Source organism: Parasteatoda tepidariorum, chromosome 7, assembly GCF_982258835.1.
Source record: "Parasteatoda tepidariorum strain Cologne lab strain chromosome 7, Ptep-v5.0, whole genome shotgun sequence".
Taxonomy (NCBI): domain Eukaryota; kingdom Metazoa; phylum Arthropoda; class Arachnida; order Araneae; family Theridiidae; genus Parasteatoda; species Parasteatoda tepidariorum.
Genome location: NC_141761.1, coordinates 8,728,617 through 8,753,561, shown reverse-complemented (window position 1 = coordinate 8,753,561; position 24,945 = coordinate 8,728,617). Strand labels below are relative to the sequence as shown.

At 29.1% G+C, this 24,945-nt stretch overlaps 1 protein-coding gene across 5 annotated transcripts in view; it reads left to right on the top strand.

The window, feature by feature from the left end:
* LOC107440777 (mitochondrial potassium channel ATP-binding subunit) overlaps window positions 1-24,945 on the top strand; it is a 546,992-nt gene that overhangs the window by 4,886 nt on the left and 517,161 nt on the right. For all 5 annotated transcript variants that reach the window (XR_015435251.1, XR_015435250.1, XM_087167258.1 and 2 more), the window contains exons 3-7: window positions 3,812-3,874; window positions 6,600-6,746; window positions 11,366-11,553; window positions 15,148-15,300; window positions 18,661-18,749. The gene's annotated coding sequence lies outside the window, so the exon portion shown is untranslated. The remainder of the gene's footprint in view (window positions 1-3,811; window positions 3,875-6,599; window positions 6,747-11,365; window positions 11,554-15,147; window positions 15,301-18,660; window positions 18,750-24,945) is intronic.

Sequence of the window (24,945 nt, the reverse complement as noted above, 5' to 3'; positions counted from 1 at the left end):
CCGGATAATTGGTTTTTAACTATAGCAGTAAATATTAAAAACAAAGTATTCTTATTTTTGGTTTTATTAACATTTTAAAATAGATAGGTAATTTCTTTGCTAAGAGCAATAAACTTAATATGGTTAAAAAATCAAATATGCTTTGAATATTTTTGTTTTGTGCCATAGGTAATCAAATTTGTTTCTTTCAAGAGATTTTTCAGGCCTCATAATGAGTTATCTTGAAAATATGACCTCTCCCAAGTAATGTCAAACACTTCTATGAAAATGAAAAATAATCTTTTTTGAGTGTTAAAAATAGATATTAAGATTGTAAGAAAAATGTTATTATTTAATAAATTAAGAATAAGAATAATCAGATAATTTTCCTTACAAATATTATTATTTTTCTGTTCTTACAGTTTTAAACTGACATTGTTATAGTAATGTTGTAATACCAAAAAATTGTAGTTAGGCAAAGAAAAAAAAGAAAAAAACTTTACGATAAAATTTTAAGTTCAGAAGGCGAAAGTTGATTCATATTATTTAATAAATTGATTTAAAGATTTTAAGTTATGAAAAAGCGGTGAAATTTTTGGGTGTGATTTTAAAATTCATTTAAGTTATAGAACTGAAAAAAGTCTGAAATTGCTGGGACTTTATTTAAAAAGTGTATTTTTTTTATAAAAAAAGCAGGTACTTAACAGGACACTTTCTTGATTGTAGCAGAAAAAAGAAGATACTCTTTTTGTTAAAATAATAACATTTTGAGGATCGGCACCTGAAAGCTATAAATCTGACCGCGTTATTTATTAATTTTTTTTTTTTATATCTTACTAATTACTTAGGAAAACTATCTGTAAAATAAGATGAAATTTGCATAACAAAATTCTTATTTTTTATACCTGACATGCATCATGATATTTTATAGCTAGGATTAAACATAGGAAGAAAATGATTTCCAGATGTGAAAAAAAATATAATTGGGAATTAAGTCTAGTAATTCTTGTACTTGACATTTTTTGTAAATTTTATATCTATTTTTAATTCTTTTTTAGTATGTATTAGAAATGTTGTGTAAAGCAAAGAGCATCTTTATAATTAATTATTCATTTGTATTTAAAACTTATTTTGAAAGAAAAAAAACTTGTTTCTTATAATTTTTGCAAAGTTTTCAAAATGTTTGTTTCTTTTTTAACAGAAAAATATTTAATTCTTGGTAGTACCGTTAGTTTTAAAATTTCCCTTTCTGTTGTTTATTTAGAAAATTACTAGACTTTAACAGTTAAATCAACACTTCCTTTGCAAAATACTTGAATGAAAACTACAAAGTTTGTGAAATTTTGTTGCTAAGGCTCTTTTGAGTAGTTTTAATCATCTAGGTTGATTAAGTATTTTCAAAAATTTTTTAGTTTTATATATTTAAACTAGTACTTCCTTTTGTAAAAAAGTTTTTAGAGCATGTTTTTAAATGCATTAAAAATCATTATAAAATAAGTATTAAAAAATATGAAAGATGAAGTCCTCTTAAACATATTCATTAAATAACTTTTTAAAGAGTAAGCACAAAATTATAGAACAGTCATCTTTAATAAATTTTATTTTAAATTTTAACTTCATGCATAAAAACTTCAGTTTTATAATTTTGTTTACCAATGATGAATTAAAAATGGTAAACTTTTGACATCTAAATTCTAAAATAACATTGATTTATGAATTAATAAATACAGAAAATTTAATAAGAAATAAGGACAGAAAATTTCCTTATAATATAGGGTACTACTGAGAGTTCAAATAAAGCTTATTTCTTTCTCTTATTTATTTTTAAAATTTTGAAATGGAAAAATTAGGAAAATAGTTTTTTTTTTCTTTTTAAAATGATATAAAATTATTCACATACACTATATTTGAAGAATGATTTCAAAATTTGAACAAAAGAAGCTTAAAGGTACAATTTTATGTCTGGTGAAATTCAATTTTAATTAGGGAGATAAAAAGAAGGATGTTAATTAAAATTTTGATGCAATTAAGAAAAAAACATTTTGTTTTTTAAAAAAATACTGAAATTTTGTATATGTTTTAAAGTAATTCATGTATAAAAACCAAACAAAGATATTGTAAAACAATATATTTGTAGTTATTAGTGTAGTAAAACACTTTTTAAAAACTATTCAGAGCTATTTTTTTAAAATTATTCAAACAAGCCTTCTTAATATATGCAGTTCCTGGCTCCTGAAAGTGGCCCTTTTGTCAAGCTAAAAAAAGTATAATCATAAATTTTAGTGCTTTATCTTGAATTAACATTCAATATCTGGACAATAAAAAATAAGAAATTTAATTGTTTTTGGCCTTCAAGTTCATCTGCTGTCAAAGCAAAATATGTCTGCTTACCATTAGTTGATCAGCATACAACAGTTCAAAGTTATGGAATGGTTCAGTTATTTACACATCCTCATCCTCATAAGTTGATCAAATCTTTATTTTTGAGAACTCCTTGAATTTTAAAGGTGTTCAATTTGTTAAGTTTTATTATTTTATTATAATTAGATTTCAGCAAAAGAAACTTTGATTCAATAAGATATAAAATTTGAAAATATTAAGTGTTAAGTTTCACTGAACTGTCATTATGAAAAACGGGGGCTCGATCTCCTGTGACATCTTAAACCCCAACCAGCTTCTGATCGATGGGTACCAGCCTATCTGGGAAGTAAAGGTGTCCTGTGCACAGTGCTGACCACATTGCCGCAATTATGTCGTTGGTCTCAAAAATTAGAAATCAAACCATGTTTATTACATTTAAAAGTGCTATTAATTGATGAAAAAGAATTGTAAAGACTTCGAACAGGGCTCGAAAAACAGCCCGTCCTTGACGGTCAAAAATTCTCCGCGGACAACGAATTTCTCGAATCCGACGTCTGCGCGGATGGCCTTTTACCCGTTAATGTTCGTGATAAATTTTCAATTTTTGTTATCTTACAAGAGTCTTGTAAGTTACAAGGCAGCAAAATGACCCCCAATACAGCAACATACTGCACATATATTGATGCTTTCTCTGTCTGGGAGTACTGCAGCGGTTGAAAGGGGCTTTGCAGCAATAAACTTACAAAAAAACACAATGCGTACTGGTCTTAAACAAGAAGCTTTAAAAGCAATTATGAACATCTACCTAAATGGAAAACCCCTTTCAGATTTCTGTTCAGAAACCTCTGTAAATCATTAGCTTGATTGTGGAACTGGCAAACGTCATATTTGATTCATTTAAAAAACGCAGTACCCTCGGATAACTTGACATTCCAGATAACTTGACCCTTGTCATTTAAATTATTTCATAAAAGAAATACTAGGTTACTATTAGTAACCTAGTATTTCTTTTATTACTGTATAATGTAATCCTAGTAAAGACTAATTCATTGTGCAATTGATATAAATGTTTGTAATAAGTAGGAGAAAATTATACTTTTATTTATTTAAAAGCAACAGGTTAGTTTCAACGGAGGACGGGTGCATTGTTGGACAAGCCGTCCTCGGGGACGGGTAAAATTTCTGAGTTTTTTCGAGCCCTGACTTCGAATAACAATTAAAAAAATATAACATGTTTTCTGATATTTCTTTACGTCTAGAATATTGCAATATAAATTTTTTTCAGGCACTGCTATCTTAGAACTACTGGATATTGTTATCTGCAGTGTTATTTACCTTAATTAAATCTGTGAAATGAAAATAATTAAAAATTTTCTGGTGGAAACTTTACAAAAATACTTTCTGAACGGTGGTATGAATGTTAGTTTTAAAATATTGACATCTGATTGTATACCAAAATAAAATGTTACAGGTGTCTGACTCAAAAGAGAGTGGTGATGAGGAAGGACAAGTCCAGCTTTTTTAAAACATTTAGGTAATATGAATAAATATTTTAATTTAAAATAATACATTTTTAAATTGTTATTCTTTAATTAATTAATTAACTTGTATTATAATTATATTGATTGAAATTATGTAAAATGTTGCTTAAGACAATTTCAAAGAATAATTTTATAAAAAGCATTTTTGTCTTGAGAATAAATATGCTGAATTGCTCTGAGCATGTTGAATTTTGATCGATTTCAATAACAAAGAAAATAAAAATATTTTTTTAAGAGTATTTTTTGCTATTTTTGTTTTTAAAAGTATTTTTTGTATTAGTTTTCTTGAAATTATTTATCAAATACAGTGTGCTTATATGTGTTAAAAACTAATGCGAAAAAATAAGCAAAACATCCTGAATTACTTAGATGTAATGGTTGGATTTTTACATACTAAAACTTAATCCTTTCCCACTGGGAGAAGTTCAAATCTGCTGGTATTTGAAATCCTATGGAGATGCAATGCTATCCTGTGCCTAAAATTATATTTTTTAAGACATTCCAAAACACTGTCACAAATATGGGATGGTCGGGAGTTAACGAGAAAGTGCATGGCAGTGTGTCGGCCGGAAAATGGGAGCGTTTCATTCCTGCTTGTGTATATGACAGTCAGCTCCAAACTGTTCAAGGAAGTGACTTCAGATGTCTTAATTAATTAATGCGTATGATTTTTTAGTTGCAAAACCACACATACTTTCTCTGAATACTTACCTTTTTTTGGCAAATTTTTTCCTTGCCCTCAAAATATTTGGGGTGGTTGTAATCTTGGGATAATGGTCAGGAAAGTGGTTAAAATTTTGGACCCTTTAATGTTAATTTTACTTTTTGCTTAGTTTAGAATGTTTTGAGAATTTCTTAAGTGAATGAAAAACTTTTTGCACACAATTATGGAATTGGTTTATCCAGAGCAGATTTCTTGCAAAAGATAATTTTTATCATTATTAATTGTTTTTTATTATTTTATTTAATAATAATTGAAAACATTTTGAATGGTAAGGTGTACAAATTTTTTTATTTCTTTAAGACTGTAATTGTATTTAAGAAACATACAAGCTTGGAACAAAATCAGTTGAATTGTTCCTGAGGATTGGAATTTTAAAGAAGTCTTTTATTTGAAATTCGAATTTCTACAGAAATATTTGACCAATTTCATTTAAATTTGGTATTTTATCATGAATTACATTTTTTAAAATGATGTAAAAATTTGTATATCTTATATATCTTGCAATGCTTATCTTATATTTCTGTATCCTATATACCTTACACTTCAAAATTTTTCAACTCTTATTAAATAAAATAATAAAAAAAGACAAATAATTATTAAAAATTATTTTTTTGCCTGAAGTTATCTTTGGAAGTTATGTTCAGTGGATCGATAAATGAGTACCAAGCATGCTTGGGAAATAAACACTGGGGGTTCTGACCACTCAACCGGAACATCTGCTCTTGCACCTCAAAGCCCAAAGGTCAAGAAAACTGAGATGGGCACAGTAGGCCTTGGCCCTCTATGGGCTGTCGCGCCTCTGAGTTTATCTTTGGATAAACAAATTTATTACTGTGTTCCAAAATCTTTCAATTTGCTTCAAAAAATTCTCGAGATATATCAAAATACGCAAAAAGAAATAACATTGGACAGCTCTCCTAACTTGGACCATGCTCCAAACATTGGACTGTTCTCGTGGCAAAACTGTTTGGACCATATTTTCTAGATAGTGGCTTCTCCCTATATTCTGAAGGTCAGAATCCAAATCAATTGAAAAAAAAGAGTGTTTTTATTCAGAGGAGGTACATTTTTGTATTTGTGTCTGGTTTCATAACCTAAATTGTCATCTGCACTAACTAATTAGCATAATAGAGATCATCCCCTCGAACTATTAGGATTTAGTCGTAGTGATGAAAATATGATCATTAGATAAAATATTCAGGGTATTTCATTTATTTCTTATGCACTGCACATAGCTTTTTCCTAAATGCAATTTAAATGAAACAGCAATAGCATATTAATTAAGGATCAGCATTTATGTATAGTTAAAGCAGAAGTACTTTTAAACCCATTCCCATTTTTTGTCCCATAGGAATCCTAAACTAAATTTAATTCAATGGAATAGGGTCAGAAAGATAATTGTGCAACAGAAAATATTGAGCAAAAGGTTAAAACTGCAGCTTATTGGCCTATTACTACTCAATTCAATCTTAATAGATACTCTAAGTAGGAATTTTATAATGCAGTATCTTCCTTAAATAAAATTTGAGAAACTTTTTTAATTAAACTTTCTTCTTTCAAATAGTTTTAGCAATTAAAGAGGAAAATAAAACAAGCTGCATTTGTTTATCTAGAAATTTATAAAAAAATGTTTAAAAAAAACTAAAATTTATAATATAAAATTTTTTAAGAGTTATCGTATCTGAAATCCTTATCTTATTTAAAATTGATTTTTCTTTTAAGCAATACTTTTTTTTTTAAATGTAAGTACTATTTATAAAACCTTTCATTATCTTTCTAGGTTAAAATTGGCAGTTATGCTATGAAGCAGACATTTTTATGAGGTCATTAAGTTGAAAATCCATTCTTGTTTAACCAAACTGATATAAAAGCAAAATGCTCTGGCTTCTTTTTATGTTAAGATTTGAAAAAAAAAAACTAATATCAGATCATGTTCTTTAAAGACAAAAATATTTTTGTTTGCAATTGACTTATATATTTATTTTCTTATTTAGGCAAAACGTTCATCTGATAGCTCAAAATCCAGACCGGAAAACCAAATTATTGTCTTACCCAAGGATCCATTATCTTCCCATCTTTAAGCTCTGCATGCTTTTCAGTCTTGGTTTGATGGAGAATATCATCATTTTAATGAATTTAAGGTCAGTCTTTAAGTACCGATTCAAACACTAAAGATGATTTATAATACACTTTATAAATTAAACAGTTCATTAACATTCTAAGCTGAAAAAATTTGCCTTTTCATGTTTTTATGCTTCCCTTAATTGGATCGTAAAGCAGGTATGTCACTAGGAAAGGTGACTTAACATGCATTTCCCAAAAATGTTTGGTTATCGCTTATGCTCATTCTGGATCTGGTGATAACTTTCAAATTAATGTAATTTCTTCTTCTTTATTGACACTACAGCCCAGGGTGGACCTTATCCTGTTGCACAATATTTTGGCAATCAGCTCTGTCCCTGGCCTTGATCTTCCAGTAGGAGATCTTGAATGGTTTTAAATCATCCATCTTTTCTTTGGTCTGTCTCTTGGCCTAATGTAATGAAATTTAAACAATGTAATTTTATAGTATGAGAATATAATCTCTGTTATTCTGCTATACAGTTTTCCATCCAGGCATAAGTAATGTCATGAATGAAGATATTTATTTAACAGAAGATTATTCTTTATATTTATTAAGCAGGTTATTAATTAGTTGGTTAAAATGAATTATTTAGTTTGTCCTCTTAATGCGCCTTAAAAAATTTAAGGAGTTGTCCAGCTTTTGCAAACAGGTTCTTAATCTTCACCCTCTTTTTTTCACTGTACTTAAGTGCTGAATGTTGTTTTATTCCATTTTTTATTTCATGCTATTGATTAAAAGATATTTTATATAGTATGATGATTGAGTTATGAATATTAAGTTTCTTGCAAAATACTCAGTTGCAAGGAAGTTTTTCAATTTTCTTCCTCTATAGCACTCACATTACTTGCATAAATCTCCAATGGTTGCTCCAGTCTTGATTTAACTTCTAATATAAAAGCACCCTGCCAAAATTTATCAAACCATTTTGCACAGTTTGTAGTGTAGAATCACTGTCTAAATAAACAGCCAAATTGTTCTCGTGTGTAGTTATATTACTCACAAATTTCTGAAATTCATAAAACAGTACATGCCGTAAATTAACCTTTTTAACATCATTTTTTTTAACATCAATATTCAATCCTGTAGAGGCAAAACACACTTTATCTTTCCAGTACTGGCAACACAACAGCCAAACAAAGAAATATCCACATCACCTTATAAAATATACTCTAGCGCCATCTCTGAGCACTGGACAAAAACTTTTTAGATGACCTCACACACATACTCATTATATTATATATGAGTATATATATATATATATATATTTGAGCATATATGTATATACATACATATATATATATATATATATATATATATATATATATATATATATATATATATATATATATATATATATATATATATATATATATATATATATATATTATACAGACCTTCTAATTACTATTTTTTGCAAATCTATGCTATAGAGTAGAGGCAATTAACAATTAAAAACTATAGCTTCCAAAAAAAAATTTGGTAATTTTGCTAACATCTTGAAAGCCTCACCATGAGAGTGTCTGAACAAAGTGTCATCCCATATGAACTTTTGAATCATTTACGTGTAGTGGTTTGGAAAATAACTTTCAAATCAAATTTATAAAACAAATAATCATACATTAAACATAGCTAGGATTGCCATCACTGGTGGCACAGCAGCCCTTCTTTAGTCCCCTTTTTTAGAGTATTTTTCCATTCCACTCTTTTGCAGGCAGCTGTTCTCCAGTTCCTTACTTTAATTACAGAAAAGTTTTGTTCTAAACAACTTGTCTATTGTTGTTATTATTATCTGTGTTATGGCCTTTTATTATATTCAGAGGCACAGAAAAATTTCAAGGCAGTTCTGTTTGAGTTCATCCTTACCATCTTCTTCTGTTTAGTCTGTTTAATTTTATCATATCATTTTCATATAACTTGTATAATTCCTAGTTGTATCTTTCTCTTCAGACACCACTGTCTCCACCAAAAGTAGTTCTGAGGATTCTTTGTTCAAATATCAAAAGCGCATTTTCAGCTTTTCTTGGGAGGGTCCATATTTTGGAAGCATGTGTTAAAACTGGTTTTATAAGTGTTGTGTAAAGTGGTACTTTAGTTTTATTTTAATAAAGTGGGATTTTAAGAGTCTTTAATTAAGAGTAATTAAATAGCTGCTAAAATTCTCTTTTTTATTTCTACATGAACTTATATTTTGATAAATTAATTTCTGATTCTGAATCGGTGAATAGTATACAGATTCAAATTTATGGGTTCCAATTTCAAAAATATCATTAGAATTACTGTTTTTACCACAATACTTGTGATTTGTTTTATCTTCATTGATTATCAAATTCATTTTCTTAGCGACAGATTCCAGTGCTATGAAGGATTTCCTAAGTATTTTTGCAGATCTTGCAATGCAGTCAATATCTTCTGCATACGCCAAAACATATATTGTTCTACTAAAAATATTATCCCTTACATCAAATAAACTGCACTTAATAATGTCACACAAGTGAAAACTTGGCTAACACTAAAGTTTTCCCTATGTATTGAGTTTTAACAGTCTCATAAATGTTGTTCATATAATCTTAACATTTAGATCGTTTTTAATGCCTGCAGATTTCTGTGTCTATTAACCAGAAATTCTACTGCCATTTGTAAAATATTAAAGTGCTTTCGTTTTGAGAAGAAAAACAGTAACTTGTGATTCTAATGATGAAAACTAAAATGAGGATATGTTACAGTTTGGGAAAAAAGCCTTAAACATTACATTTGATGTTAGGCATCTCATCAGTGTGTCATGCATTCTTACATCTATTCTCAATAGGGATAAATTTAAAAAATAACACTTGTTTAAAGTGCTCCAGTTTTTATATTGTGAAAAAAAAATTTGGAAGGAAGATTATTCTCTATAATATAATGTCATATGATGGATTTATTCAGTGATCATTTGCTCATATTGCTTATGCACTTTTATTCCCTTATGCAACAAAACCACATTTCTTTGATTCCACTGCCTTGTATCCCTTTGATTGTAATTTGATCAGTACTGGTTTTTACCATGCAGCTGTAGTATTGACTCTCTATTGAAGTTAAAGGGTTATTATCCATCAATAAAGCATATGCTTTTCAGTCAGCCAAATATATGTTATATTCTTTCCCTGCCAATAAAAAAAATTCATATACATTTTTTACAACTATGAGTTGTTGGAGGAGAATTAACTGCAAGTGTTTTTAATTTGTGTTTGCTCACAGAGTTTTGGTTGTATTTAATTATTTATGTCTGTAAGCATCTTAAATATTACTTGAACTCTTTAAATATTTTATAGTATTAACCACACTATAAAAATGTTTTTAAAGTAGAAGTAAATGATTATTTTAATTTAGAATGATCTTGTTATTAGAATAGAATGTGTTTGACTTTAGAAACTATTATAAATTTAGAAATTATTAATTTTAGATTGTTTTAATGAATCACATCATATTATTGAAGAAAATTTAAGGGCCGAACGAGAAATCAAAAAAATCTTAATATATCTACAATGAAAATGAATAAAAAATTTATCCATTAACCAGCTTCTCTGTTTACAAATTAATGTTCAAATATCTCTGAATATTTATATGTTAGCTTGTAAATAAAATACTCTGAATACATGTAAATAAAAATTTAGCAATTTTGAGAAATTGTGTTATCTAGTTTTATTTATGCATGCAAGATTATTTTCAATAATTTTATTTATATGTACGACATATATCAGGGTCACTTTCCCCTTGTTTTGAATACTACAGTGTGTTGGAAAAAAAATTGACAATAGACATGATTATAAATTTTACAGTAAAAATTCTATTTAGAAATACATAATTCATGCTTCCAGGTTCACAATGCTAAGTAGGTAGTTAGTAAGATCTAAAGCCATGGATAGTGAAACTTATAAAGTTGTGATCAGAGAAACAGTTTTTTTGAAGGGGGGGGGGGGGCAGAGACTTGGACCTTAGACCTCAAAACATGAGAAGATGTTAGTTACCAGGGACAGAAAAATCTGAATTGAGTTTTGGACCAGCCAAAGTCAGTGATGTGTGGGAAAACTATTTATAATAAAAAGATTCCTTTGCTTGAGGCACTTTGAGAGAATGGATTACACCCAATACACAAAAAAGATCTTTAATGGTCAATGCCAAGGTGAAAGAAATGCGGAAGATGAATGGATAAATGAGGTTGAAATAAACCCCAAGAAATTTAAAAATGTTGGCATAAGGCAGAATACTTTGCAGTTAAACTGTTTAGGAAGTCGTGGGCCAACATGAACTGCTGTACCAAAGATTAAGTGCAACTATTTGCTATTATTTAAACACGGGTGTTGATAATCTAACATTTTCCTCTAAAATCTTTTTTATCCCTTTTTCACATACTTTTTCAAATATGTACTAAACTAATAGCATTGAGTATAACTGTATCATAAATATGGAAAATGTGTCTTGAACATAATAATATAAAAACTTGAAGAGTTGGTATATACATTTTAAATTATGCATAAAATCATGTGTTATGTGCACTAAATTTGCATGGAATAAATTTTTTGTCATTAATGCTTGGTGATAAATTATAATTGATAGAAATTATTTATTCAATAAATTTATATCTATTTTCTTTTGTAGGACTATTCTCAAATCAATGATGTTTCTGTAAATTATTTACGAGGCAAAGATATGGTAGCTCTTGGTTGCCTGATTAGTGAAATCGCTCTATCAACTCATTGTAAAGTTTTACCTCGAAACTCTTCTTTCAAAACATGTTATGATCACTTACTTAAACTATTACGAATATATAGACAAGAAATACCAAGGTATTAACTAGTTTTAGCTTTACATTAAATAGGTTCTGTTTATTTTCTTTATAATGTCCGAGATTCCACTTCATATGTTGATATTAGAATTGGTAATGAACCTAGTATGGACTCGCAACACACTTCCCAAAATTTAAATAAGTTTTAGTGTACAAGCCATGACTTATGTCTAAAAAAAGTTATAATTTTTTATGAGTACTTAAGTATTTTGAAATTTTCATACCCTTTGACAAATTCTTTTTTAATATTCTTATTAGACATGATCAAATTTTTGTAATTTTTTACCCATCTCTAAACATCTATTTTCACCTATAATTAACGACTATTTTCACTTGTAATTACTAAAATACAACTTTTTGCATGCAGAACTGTCAGTGGGTTAAATGATAAAAAGTTAATGAAACTTTTTTTCATCTTGTCAAAAAAACATGCATTGTATATATGCATAATGTTATTATTCATTGTTGTTATATATACAGTGCACTCCCAATTATCCGGGTTAATCACCAGGACAGGTCGCGCGGACAATCGAAAAACACGGATAATCCGAAAACTCCTTTTATTAAAGAAAAATTCAATATCAGTACAAAAAATATAAAAATTACTGACATTTGCATGCTGTATAAAATCAAACTAGGAATTTTCCTTTTAAAAAAATGTGTAATGCGCCATATATTGTCACATATTTTACGAATCGCATTAATGTCACCGTAATCGGATACTCCCTTATAAACTAATAAAGTTTCCGCAGAGCAGCAGAATGAGAAATTGTATTTTCCTCATTTACTACATCTTCTGCATCAGTTACTATCATCATTATTTGATTTAACAACATAACGATGTCTTCATCAGTCAAATACTGGAAGCCAGGCTCACATGCATCACTTTGAAACCAATCTTCTAAATTTTCTTCATCAAGAATTTCGAAACCTTCGATTTCTTTTGCTTGTTCAAGAATACTATTATCATACTCTTCTTGAATATCTGAAGATGATTGTTCATCAGCGGTTTGATCTTTCTCCAAGATCGTGATAAAGTAGACGGTTTTACCTTTGACCATGCTGCTGATATTCCATATACTGCAATTCAATAACGAATATTGCTTTAAAAAATTTGGTAGTGTTATAACTTCATGAATAAAATTTTTTTAATCTTGAAAATGTTTCTCTTTAAATTTTTTGTTGACTCCGGAATGAGCACGGTTAATCGAGAGTGTACTGTATATATATGTATATATATATATATATAAAACATGCAAAAATTACAGAACGCTAAAAAAAGAAAGTTAATAAAAGAAATCTGGAAAAAAAAATTTGAAAAAAGGGGGGATGAAATTATAAAGATATAATCTTTTCATCAGCTCGCACGATTATATCCGCAAAAAGGAATGCTTTCTAATATTGTACCAAAGAAAAATATATCAATGCAATAGTGTGAAGAGCACTAAAAAAAAAATTACAACAAATAAAATAGAGCACATTAAGTAAAAATATCAGGTAAAAACAGAAAATAAAATACAGTAGGGAACCGATTATCCGGAACGATCGGGACCATTGCTATTCCGAATAACTGATTTTTCCGCTTTTCTGAATCACTACAAAAAGCCGTTTGTTTATTGTTAAACCCAACAAAAAAAAATGTTTTTTTGGAAATAATCTTAAAAAGAAGAATAAACGATGAAGGAATACACTAATGATTATTTCCAAAATGATGGTAAGGTAAACATTTTTCAAAAAAGAAAAAAAATCCTATAATCTTATGAGGAAAAATTTTTTTTTTTAAAAAATGGCTCGAAAATTTATCGAATTTCGTTCCGCTTTTTTGTTTTTCCGGTTTTCTGATTTCCGGATAACGGGTTCTGTACTGTATAAAGAAAAAACAGAATAAAACATAAAAAGAAATCTTTAAAGCGAGTAGCAAATTCAAATGAAGTTATATAAATGGGAAATTTTTCAAGAATGATTTAAAATATTTTCGTAACAAGATTGTCAGATTACAAAATATGAAAACAGAAACACAAATTGAAGTAAAAGTGTAAATAGAAGAGTTTTGTTTTTATAGTGCGTTCTTACTGCAGTACTAAAGTGCGTTTGATTTGTTACTTACCAAGGATGAGCCCTAAAATGGATGTGCGCAAGGTAATAGTATCAGGGTTTTTTCTGCTTTTTAGAGGATTTCCGCCTTTTTTACTTTTGTCTCTCGAATGACAGAACATCTGTCATCAGCACAAATTAAGAAAATTTAGCATTAAACTATACTTATTTATACCTGACTTGAGAATATAATGAAAACTTTTGGACTAGCTACAATTTAAGTTTATTGCCTGCATATTAATTTCTCTATTGTTGTTTGCTGAACAGTATAACACTCTTTTTGTTTTAAGTTTTCTGGTCTATTGAAATAAATGTGTTTCTGAGATTAATTCACAAAAAATACGCATTTCAGCATGTGCTATAGCATTTGTAGAAACTTAAACAGGGAGCATAATTATCATGGTGTTTCTAATATTTAAAAATCAAAATTTGATATTTATGCAATATTCTAATATTTATCCTATAATTTGGTATATACCTGATGTTTTTAATTTAAAAGTTAACTTTAGAGTTGAAGGGGGCATAAGATTCTTCTGTTTTTTGAATTTTAAAAGTTGAAACTTAGCTACTAAACTTTATTATTCTTTTATTCTCTTATATCTTGATTAATATATAAAGCTTAACACCCCATATCTTTATATATTTAGCTTGGTTGGGCTGTCAATGTACGTATGTAGTTAAGAAGAAGAAAAAAACTTTAAATAAATATGTCAGTAATTTAAATGTTTACTTTTTATGAAAAATAGTTTGACCCACCTTTTTATTTATTATTTCACGATTCAAATTGATAGGTATTTTCAGATTTTTTTTCCTTTCCTACTCTCATGCAAATAATAAATAATATTTTTAAAAATGGTATCGAAAAATATTACCAAACATGGTATAAACATTAAAACATAAAAATGATATTTTTCAACTTGTTCGTTATTTTGGGGGTACCCTTGTGTAAAGTTTTGAACCAAGAAAATTGGATTTGTTCAATATTAAAAAGCAACCGTGCTTTAAATTACTTTAGAACCTATCTTCACACATTTGATATGAATGTGTTAAGGTAGCATTTATATTAAATTCTACTTTCTATATCTAATTCCATGCTTACCAAGTCTCCTGTTTTTTAATGAAGACTCCTGTATTTATGAATATATCCTGTTTACCTGTGTATTCTCAACTGTCTCTGCATTTGTGGATAAAAATTTTCTATGAAATATCTGCTAATGATAAAAATACTTCTCTAATTCCTCAATAGATACTGCAGTGTGTTAAGTATTAATGGTTTTAAGTATATTAAAAAAAATCTACTTAAGATTTATATACATATTTTTTATTTTGCAAAATGTTAGTGCTTATATTATTTCCAATTTTGACTTTCATGATTTTGCATAATCTATCAAAACTTTACTGCTCTAGTAGCTCAAATAATATCACTAGTAAAACCTCTGTTTGTTATTTTATTTCTCCAATGTTGGCATGTATGTAATTCGGCCTTCTATTATTGTTGCAGCAAATTGCAGGCATCAAAGAGAATGCCATTTTAGAGCGAGTCATTCTGGGCCACAGAAGTCTCCAAGGAATGCCTCAGCAACTTGCAGAAGTGTATTACATTATGGAAGCCCAGCAGCTCAATGGTTATTGCTTAGAGTGTTTTCTTGCCAAAGTAAATCAATTCTTTTCAGTTTTGTTTTATAACATCTGGTTCTGGCCACTTTTTTAGCTTTCATGTTATTGGATCAAAATATTACTAATGTTAGCTCGAGTTCCTATTATCCTGAAAACTCTGGTAGTAGCAGAATTTTTATTCTTTGCAGTATTTTCTCAATTTAGATTAATAATTTTGTTTAGAAACAACATAGAGAAGGTACAGACCCAACAGTTTTTGCTTTATTATTTTTAAAAAGCTATATAAAATTTAATCTGGTGATGCTGCAGTAACTGCTGCCAGGCCGAGGACCAAGTGTGAATCTCAAATGATCACTGTACCCTTCTAACTAAGAATTAACTACTAAAATTAGAAGCTACAAATAATAGAAAAAACTATATAATAAGCTGAAGATATTTGATAGCTATTTTTCTAACTAATTTCCATTAATATTTCTAAAAATACTGTATTAATATCCTTAAATTTTCATGACATAAGGTCATTAATTTGAGGTGTCAAAACACTTCTGAACCAATTTTTCACCACTTTTTTTAAAATACATTTTACCTTAACTGCACTATCTTCATAACAAAGGCAGTTTAAAGATTTATTTAAATATGTAGCAATTCATTTATTGTTGTTGCTCTCCTAGCCCACTAAGCCACTGGGGTTGTGATTGTTATTGTTTTCCAGTGGTGCCAATTATGGCCATGTATTCTACTTCTGCCACATCCATACGTCACACCCGTTTAAAAGGCAGACGCACTCATTCATCCACTGATCATAATTTTAACCTGAACCAGAGAAAGATCATTCTCTAATCCAGTACCCCCAGAGGTATAATTTGTAATGGGAACATGGCGGACTTTGTGGATGTACAGATCTGCATGCCTTTCCACGTGGGTTATTTATGTGTATAGAGATGACGTCCTTGATGTTTGTGTGCACCATTATGCTGTTGCAATAGTTGATGATTTCGTGCTGCAGGACAATAACGCAATGCTGCATAGGAGCCCTATGTAAATTATTACCTTCAGAACCAAACAATTGGAGAGGCCAGCGCATTCACCGAAACTTGAATCCTATCAAGCATGTTTGAGATGCTTAAGAAAGATGTGTTGGTGCTCTCAATCCTCCTCATTATACCCTTATCACTCTTGCAAGAACAATGGTCCGCAAGCTTCAGATAGAACGGGTAGCCCACTTAATTGAAAGCATCACATATGGCTTATACTTTTCTATTCAAAACTAACTCATCTGATTTATTAATTTTAAACATATGCTAATTTCTGTAACACCATAATTCTCTGGCCAACAATTTTAATATTATTTTATACTTTATTATGTGCACTATAATACTAACCGGTTTTATTAAATTTTATACTTAACTTTTTAAGCTATGGTAATTTTCGTGATTTTTAAAATGATAACATTTAAGTTGTTACCGACTCCTAGAAGCCCAAAATATTTTTTTCTGCATCACTGTTTATAAAAAATTTGTTTACCTCTGAGAGACAAGGTGGGTTTATGCTGCAGGTTTGAGCTCACTACTGAAAAAGGGTTTCAGACTCTTCCGAGCTTGAACTCATGATAAAATTTTCATATACCTTTTTGCTACTTTTAAACAAACTTTTGGTGCAATTATCAAGTATAAATTTTTTTTGAACTAATTGTGATAATAAGGTTTAAGTCACTAATTTCCTTGTTTAGGTATCAAAGGGCAAGTGACAAGACCACATAAAATTGGCTCTTATCCTATGTATATATTGAGCTGAAAGTAATCCTATATATCTCGAGCTCGGGTGAGTTTGGAATGAAATTCTATGGGATGACTTGAATCTCTAAGACTAAGAATCTCTAAGCCAAACTTATCTCTAGTACCCCTGCTGTAAAGTTCTTTTACCTACACTGCTAACCATTCATTTTTAAGAAATGAGATTTTCTCTCATGTGCTCCAAAAAATATTTTTATCAACGAAAAAGATACTATAACAGATCTGCCAACTTTCAGGGTTTTTTTTTTGCAAAACTCAATCAACGTGAATATTTTCTTTGGGTTTTTTAAGAGTGATTCCTGCTTATTATAACTTGAGAGCAACTTCATTTGTTTATTTTTTAAGTCCCTAGTTTTTTGTTGATAATTTTTCTATGTGAGTGGAAGTTTTTAGGAAAAGACATAACTCCTTTCTTGATCTTTTAGAAACTCGGTTATGTGCAGACATTTCAAATTTTTCTCATTTTTAGTAGAATATTTACAAAATGGAACTAAGTCAGTGTGCAGGAAAAGTAATGACTGCAGTTTGATTGTGATATTCACTATACCTGACAATGATGTGACTGTTGGAAAAAATTCTGCCCTGTAACAAAAATCCAGAATTTTTGAAGCAAACTGGAGAATTTATTGATCAGGAAAAGAGAGTTTCAGGATTTGTAAATTTTTAATAAATGCTAAATCAGTCACACAATTTATTTTCAAACAAAAGATTAATTTATTATTTTGTAATATGTAGAGGTAAAAAAAGTTACTGAAATATACTTTCAAAGCTTAATTAGAAATATGTGTGAATTTAGTATTTTTGTTTATCTTTTCTTATTGTTTTGCTAACATCTGTGGTCATAAGAAGCCTCTGGCATTTTTGAGGTTGATTATTCTGCTTTTATCTCTTTATCTTTACTTCTTAAATAGTTTTATTTTAAATTATGTAAACTTATTGTGTTATTAACTTTAAAAAAAGTAAATTAAATAAAAACTTCGTGTTAATTTTTTGATTTTTAAAAAAATTAAAACTTTACTTTAGTAATGGCCAATTAATAGGGATTTGTTTTTAAAAAAAGAGAACATTAGAGAATTGAGATATTGAAACAAACCTTATCTAAACACATACGATGAATTAATCAACAACAACACGCCAGTATGGTAGGTCCTTTTACTTGACTAGTGCAGCATAATTCAGAGTTTTTCTGCTAGAAAACAAAACAAATTTCGTCAAAATGAAGGTACGGTTTAACCCCACTCTCTCCTATATATTTATTTCTGACTAGTAAATATGTATTATCACTGTTCACAATGTGAATACTCATGACTATTTCAATTTCTCTTAATATAAACTAGAAATGAAACTCTTTTACTACCAGTTTTTTCTCTTTTCTTGTTAAAATACACCCCAGTTATTGCACCTAGCAGCATTGAGTTGTGAAGAGTTTAGATATTCCCTGTACATGCTGTCAAGCTTAAATTTGTTTCATTACAAAATTTTTGTATGTATTTTCTTGTAAATTTTAGCTTCATTTCTTGATTCTAGCCATTTTTGTGCAATTTATATTTTTTTGGGACAATCATTATCTTCATGATTTGTTTGTTTCTTTTTTTTTTTTTTAGGATCATGCTGATAATTCTATTATCATTGGGGTATTGTTCATAGGCATTTATCTATGGTACCTTAACAACCAACCATCGATTTATTTTTTGTAAATCCTTATAATTAGAACACATTTGTTTTGTATACTTTATACATGTAATTTATGTTTATTTTCATTTTATCTCAAGAGTCCTACTTTTGTTGGGTATAATGATGCCTGTAACACTAATTGAATACTGAGTAGGTTAAAACACAAACATCTTTATTGGCGGTGATGGGAGAACTCAACTTAACTTTGATTCACAAACTGGGAGTTTACTTATTAGGTGTTGCCAAAGCATAATGAGGAATACTAATGTTCCGAATGTCACATGACATCTCCCCTTTTTTAAAAGAAATTAAATGTAAAAAGTAAAGTACAAACATTATTAAAAAATGAATTCAATCAAAAATATGTTAAAGAATCAAGTTGATAATGAAAGGCATGTAAAAGAGTTGTGGGGATGATAGTTAACGACAATATCAACCTTCATATATGAAAAGGTACTCTTACATGTAATCAAGTTAACATGTCTTATGTACTAGTGAATTGGAATTATATTTTTGTAGTGGTAGACACACTATATTACTCCCCCACCAAATTCGATGCACGGATACCACTAGTTGATTCATTGCTGATTTGTGAGCAGCCTGGAGAACTTCTTTTTCTTTTCCTCCAGTCGTGGACACTTACCTAGGTTTGCAAAACCCTTTCCCATATAGTCTGCTTCTGGCTACCAGTCCAGCTACATAAATTACATAATACATAAATAATTTTTACCATAAAATTTAGGATACAACATTTTGCATTTGCAGATGACAGAGGTGTGTATCACATTTGTTTAAAAAAAAAAGAAACAATAAATGAAGTAAAAAGAACAATAAATGAAACAAATTTTGTTCTATACATAAAATAATTGAAAAAGAGAAATAAAAGGAAAAAGAACAGAAAAAGTGTACATGATCGAAATGTATCATTTAGTTCACAGCCGTAGTCACTCCTGTGTTGTCATTAGCAGCCGAATGTATACAGGCTAACATTGTGGGATTGAAACTGGGTAGCAACAGTGCAAGTAGTGACTTTTTTCCCCTTTATATTTCAATATTATCTTTTAAAAGAAAAGTCAGTTTGAAGTGAAATTGTGATTTTTTAAAATTAATATTTTAATGTAACAAATGTTCTAGTATGTTTTAAGAGTAAATATTATTTGAGGATACTGATACATATCTCGCAGATTTGATTAACCCTTTATATCCTGACGACACTCATGCATTTGGTACCACTTAACATTAAATAAAATAATATTTCCATAATCAAACAGATTTTCTTGATCTTTTTATTTAAATAGTTTTCATATCTAACTACAAAAACACACTAAAAGTTTAATCTAATCATGATAATTAAAAATAAGTTTCACAAGTTTTCTGAAAATATAATTTGGGATATAAAGTGCTATTACGCAATTCCACTTTAATATATAAGTGTTTATCCTATTCAATCTATGATACTTATGACTAAGTAGCATATTATTACTAATTGAAACTGCAATGTAAAAGTTTTGTTGGAGTGGGAAATGGCGGGTCAGGAATTTTATTATGAAAGGTCAGGAAAAACCTGCAAAAGCCAGGATATTGTTTTCTCAAAATAGTGTAGGAACCCTGCACTGACAAAAAAGAATAAAAAATAAATTTATATCTGAAACATGAAAGACACAGGTTAATCCAAATAAAGTGGTGTCGTTTGAAGTGCACACGTTTTATCGCTGGGTTTAATGATAAACGTGAGGAACTAGATATAGATGTTTACTACGTGGTTTATGCAATTTTCTTCTGTTTGAATCTAATTACCATCTGAGGAAAAAATAACTCGCTCACTAAAACTGCTTTTGATTTGCAGGTTGCTGAGATTTTTTTCTATAATACTGAAATTTTAAACTGAAAACTTGTTTACGTATAACTAGGAACAATAAAAGCACAAAAAAGTTTTATAATTGAATAAAAATTAATAATTTAAATGTCATTCAAAATAACTAAATTAGTTCTTTTATATTAAAAATGGGGTTAATATTAAAGATATATCATTCTGCTAATGATTTTTACTAACAAAGAAATTAAAATAGCCTTTAATTTCTTACTTCCTGTTATCAAGCATCTTGCAAAGTGTCTTCTCTTCACCCCTAACAGATTTACCAATATAATTTTCTCCCCCCCCCCCTTCTCAAAAAACCCTTCTCTTAACTCCATTTAAAAAGCCATTTTAAAAAAGTACTTAGATAACTTTTCCATGTATCCTGAATTTGATTGTTGATGAAGCTTCATTTTTCTAAACCCTAATAAATTTCACAATATAATTAACACTCCCCCCAAAGGACTGGGGAGGGAGATTTTTAAAAACTAATTTTGCAAATAAAAAGTAATAACCTTTCCTTACAGTCTGAAATAGATCATCTTGTAAAGATTTTTCTACATATATTTTTATATCATATTTTTATATTATATTTTTATATTATATTATATGTACACATATTTTTATTTTAGTTAATATATATTATGACAAAATAAAATAATTTCAAGTTTTAAATCTTTTTTCATTTGTGTCACTTTAAACATAAGCATATTAAGCAAAGAAGACTTTTAGACAAGGATGGAAATAGATTCATGCAAAATAAAAAAGTAAAATAAAAAATACAATAAAAAAATATGCAATAGTACTCACCTTATTTTGCAGATTAAAAATTCAATGAATCATTTCATTTCAGAAGAAAATTCAACTTAAATTCAACTTAATTCAACTTAAAAAAAGTAAATATTGGTTAAGACAAATGTTCCATGTGCAAGAAAGAAGAAACTGTTGTCTGTAAACCAGTTATTCACACAAAGAGCAATAAACTTAGCAACCCTATCAAAAATTCATTATTATTGGATAAACAGGAGGAAAATTGCTAACAGGACAGGTTCTACCTGGGAAAGAGGAATGTTATGAGGAAATCTTGGTCTTCTCAAGAAGTTTTTTCAGGCTAACCTTTTTCCTGCTAGTGTTTTCCAGTTTTTAAGACCAAAAGGTCTTTTTCTGGGCCATCTATCCTTCTCAAATTCGGCCTGCCAACTGGTCTGACATTGAAAACTCTTTTTGTAGTACGGTCTTCGTCCATTCTGATAACGTGGCCTACCCATTTTTATTCTTTGTCGTTTAATAAAGTTAATAATGTCAGGTTCGTTATATGAGTGATAAAACTCTAGATTTGATCTTCTAAGCCACACATCATATTCTCCAAAAAATATTTCTCAAGACTTTTCTCTCAAAGGTACCCAACATAGCCGTACAAGATATGGTTTCACAAGCATATGTTGAAATTGATCTTAAAAGAGATTATAAAACTTTTGTTTTTCTATTGCATTGGATTTTATGTATTTTCGAATTCAATTAAAACATTTATTGGCTATAGTAATTCTTCTTTGTATTTCCATTGTAATATTGTTCCTGTTGTACCCAAGAAAACAAAATTGTCAACAACTTCAAATTTATATTCTTCAATTTTTAAATGGGTGTTATTGAAGTTTGCAGGGAAAATATTTAGTTTTGCTCACCTTTATTCTCTTGACCAATAATCTGAAATTTCATGATTTTCATTTTTTTTTATTACTATGTACAATATTCTCTAACATAACTTTATCTTCCAAAAGACATCAAACAAAGTTGAAATATAATTATCATTAATGTTTAATTTTACAGCAGATAGGAGTTTTTCAATATTTCTTTCTGAACATTAATATTGACATAGAAGGATAGAAAAGGAATGCAATTTTCAGGAAAAAAATTTCTAAATTGAAAATAATTTTAATAGGGACTGTTTTTTCTTTTGTTATGCCTAATTTGGGCATGACCATGGGTGCCACTTTTCAGTCCTGGGGACTGAAATCAGTCTTGAGAAAAATCGACGAACTAATAAATTCTATTAATTGAATTAAATTTTCTTTTTCTTTTCATTAGAAATTTAAAATTTTTTTTGGTCAAAATAAAAAAAAATATATCTGTTCGCGCATGTGCGACTGCCGCGCCACCCTTTTGAGAGAGACCTTTTTTATACCTTGAGAACTTCAGGAATGGCGGACGTAGTCCGTGAGTCTTTAAAAATAAAGTGTTCTACAGTCCATGCAAACCAGAGCTGTTATTTACGAAAAATACATTTTGAGCTATCGATTAGAGTGATCACAAACAATATCTTAATGAAAACATATGATATGGTAGTGATGTCAGGACTTTTATTTATCTTGACAAATGGGATTGATTGAACTTCCCCTACTTGTGTAATTAAATTTGTAATATTGCTGAATCTAAATCTACTAGAGTTTGCTTCCCCCCCTAACCTATTGTCATGCTGACCAAAGTTAAATTAAGATTATTTTTTTAAAAAAGAAGAAATTATAGTGCTAGAACAAAAAATAAGTAATGGTGAAGTGAAAAATATGGATATGAATGGTTTTAGGTTGTTTAGTAATAGTTGTAAAAATATATACATGGTTAGCTGTTATTTTCGTTTTGTTTTCTAAAAAAACATAAAACAAAGAAAAAGAAATTTGAGAAAAATTAATCAAATGATTGATTTAATATGTAGGCTATTATCAAAGGTAAATTTTGGTGTCAGTGACTTATAAATTTCTAAAAGTTTGGTAAACAACGCTAGATAGTATTATTTGGTCAAAAAATAAATTCAGTCTTGAAATTTTTTTAGAGTGGCATCCCTGGGCATGACACTTTTCTTCCATAATTTTATTTCTGTTTCGTTTTTGACTTGTTCCTCATACTTTCTCCTTCCCTGTAATGTGGACTATTTTCTCCTTTTTCATTCTCATACCATCTATTTGTCTTTCATTCTATTCCTAACTGCCTGATAAGGGGAGGCTCGTTCTTTTCAAAATGTATAGTGCCACTTTACCATATTTTATTTACCGAAGATTTTTTAATAAAATGTGTTGTTTAGTACATTGTGAAAATAATGTCTGAAAAGAAATGAATTAGGTATTTTTTCCCACTCTCAGAGAAAAGGTAATCGTATTACAATGGAGAGGCATTACCTGATTATGATCGAGACAATGAAGCATAATGTCGCAGCGAACTGCACCAGAACGCCCAACACCAGCACTGCAATGTACAAGTACTGGCTGGCGGCTGTCTGCTGCTGCATGCCTTCGAACTGCATTCATTTCTCCCATGAAAGCTGTAGTTTTAAACATAGCATAGATTTTCACCAATTAAAGATTTTAATATATTATAGATTTTGATCATTTAAATATTTCAGCATATTTCAGATTTAAACATATTATAGATTTTGGCATATAATAATAATAATAATAATTGGCATATATTATAATTGGCATATATTATAATATAATAATTGGCATATATTATAGTGTGATATTGTTCATGAAGCATGATCTACATTTATAACCTATCACCCACCGCCTTATTTTTAATTTAATTTTATTGAGTGCCTAGTTCAACAGACAACTTTGCTAACTTAGATACCCAGATCTAAGTTGGCAAAGCACACACACCACTCAATTCTCATGAGTGGTGTGTGTGTTTTTATATTGCCGTTCTCCGCAAGCTATGAATATTATATTTAGAATTTGATCCTATAAATAAATCTGTCAAGATAATGTGATAAACAAATCTGCTAAGTTGTTTAGGACTCTTTCCCATTTCTGCAGTGGTTTTCTTCATTTTAAGCAAATCTGCTAAATTGTTTAGGACTCTTTCCCATTTCTGCAGTGGTTTTCTTCATTTTATTTCTAATCATCATTTATTATTTGATACTTAGAACACACAAAGGAAACCAAGGGTGTTAGCCCTAATCATTGATCCATTTTGAGCTTCTCAAAGCAATATGCAAAACTGATAAATTTTCCATATTTCAAATGCTTTATGTAAATGTGATATGACATGAAAAATTTAAAGGGGACACATTATAATCATTTTTTTGGTTTACGATTATCACAGTAAAACTCCGTAGCCTTGAAACTTGAACCCAATCAAGAAGACAAGGAAACTTCAGAATCAAGCATTGGGACAGTTTAAACTTCATAGGGGACCTTTTAATGGAACTAATGTGAACTTGAATTATGTGCGAAAACTTCCAATTGTTACTCCAACAGCAAGGGAATTCTAACTCGTGGTATGATTTTTACCACACTCAACAAATGAGAATGATTTTATGTCACCAGTGTGGTCGGTGTGATACTTTTGATTATTGCCATAAATGTAG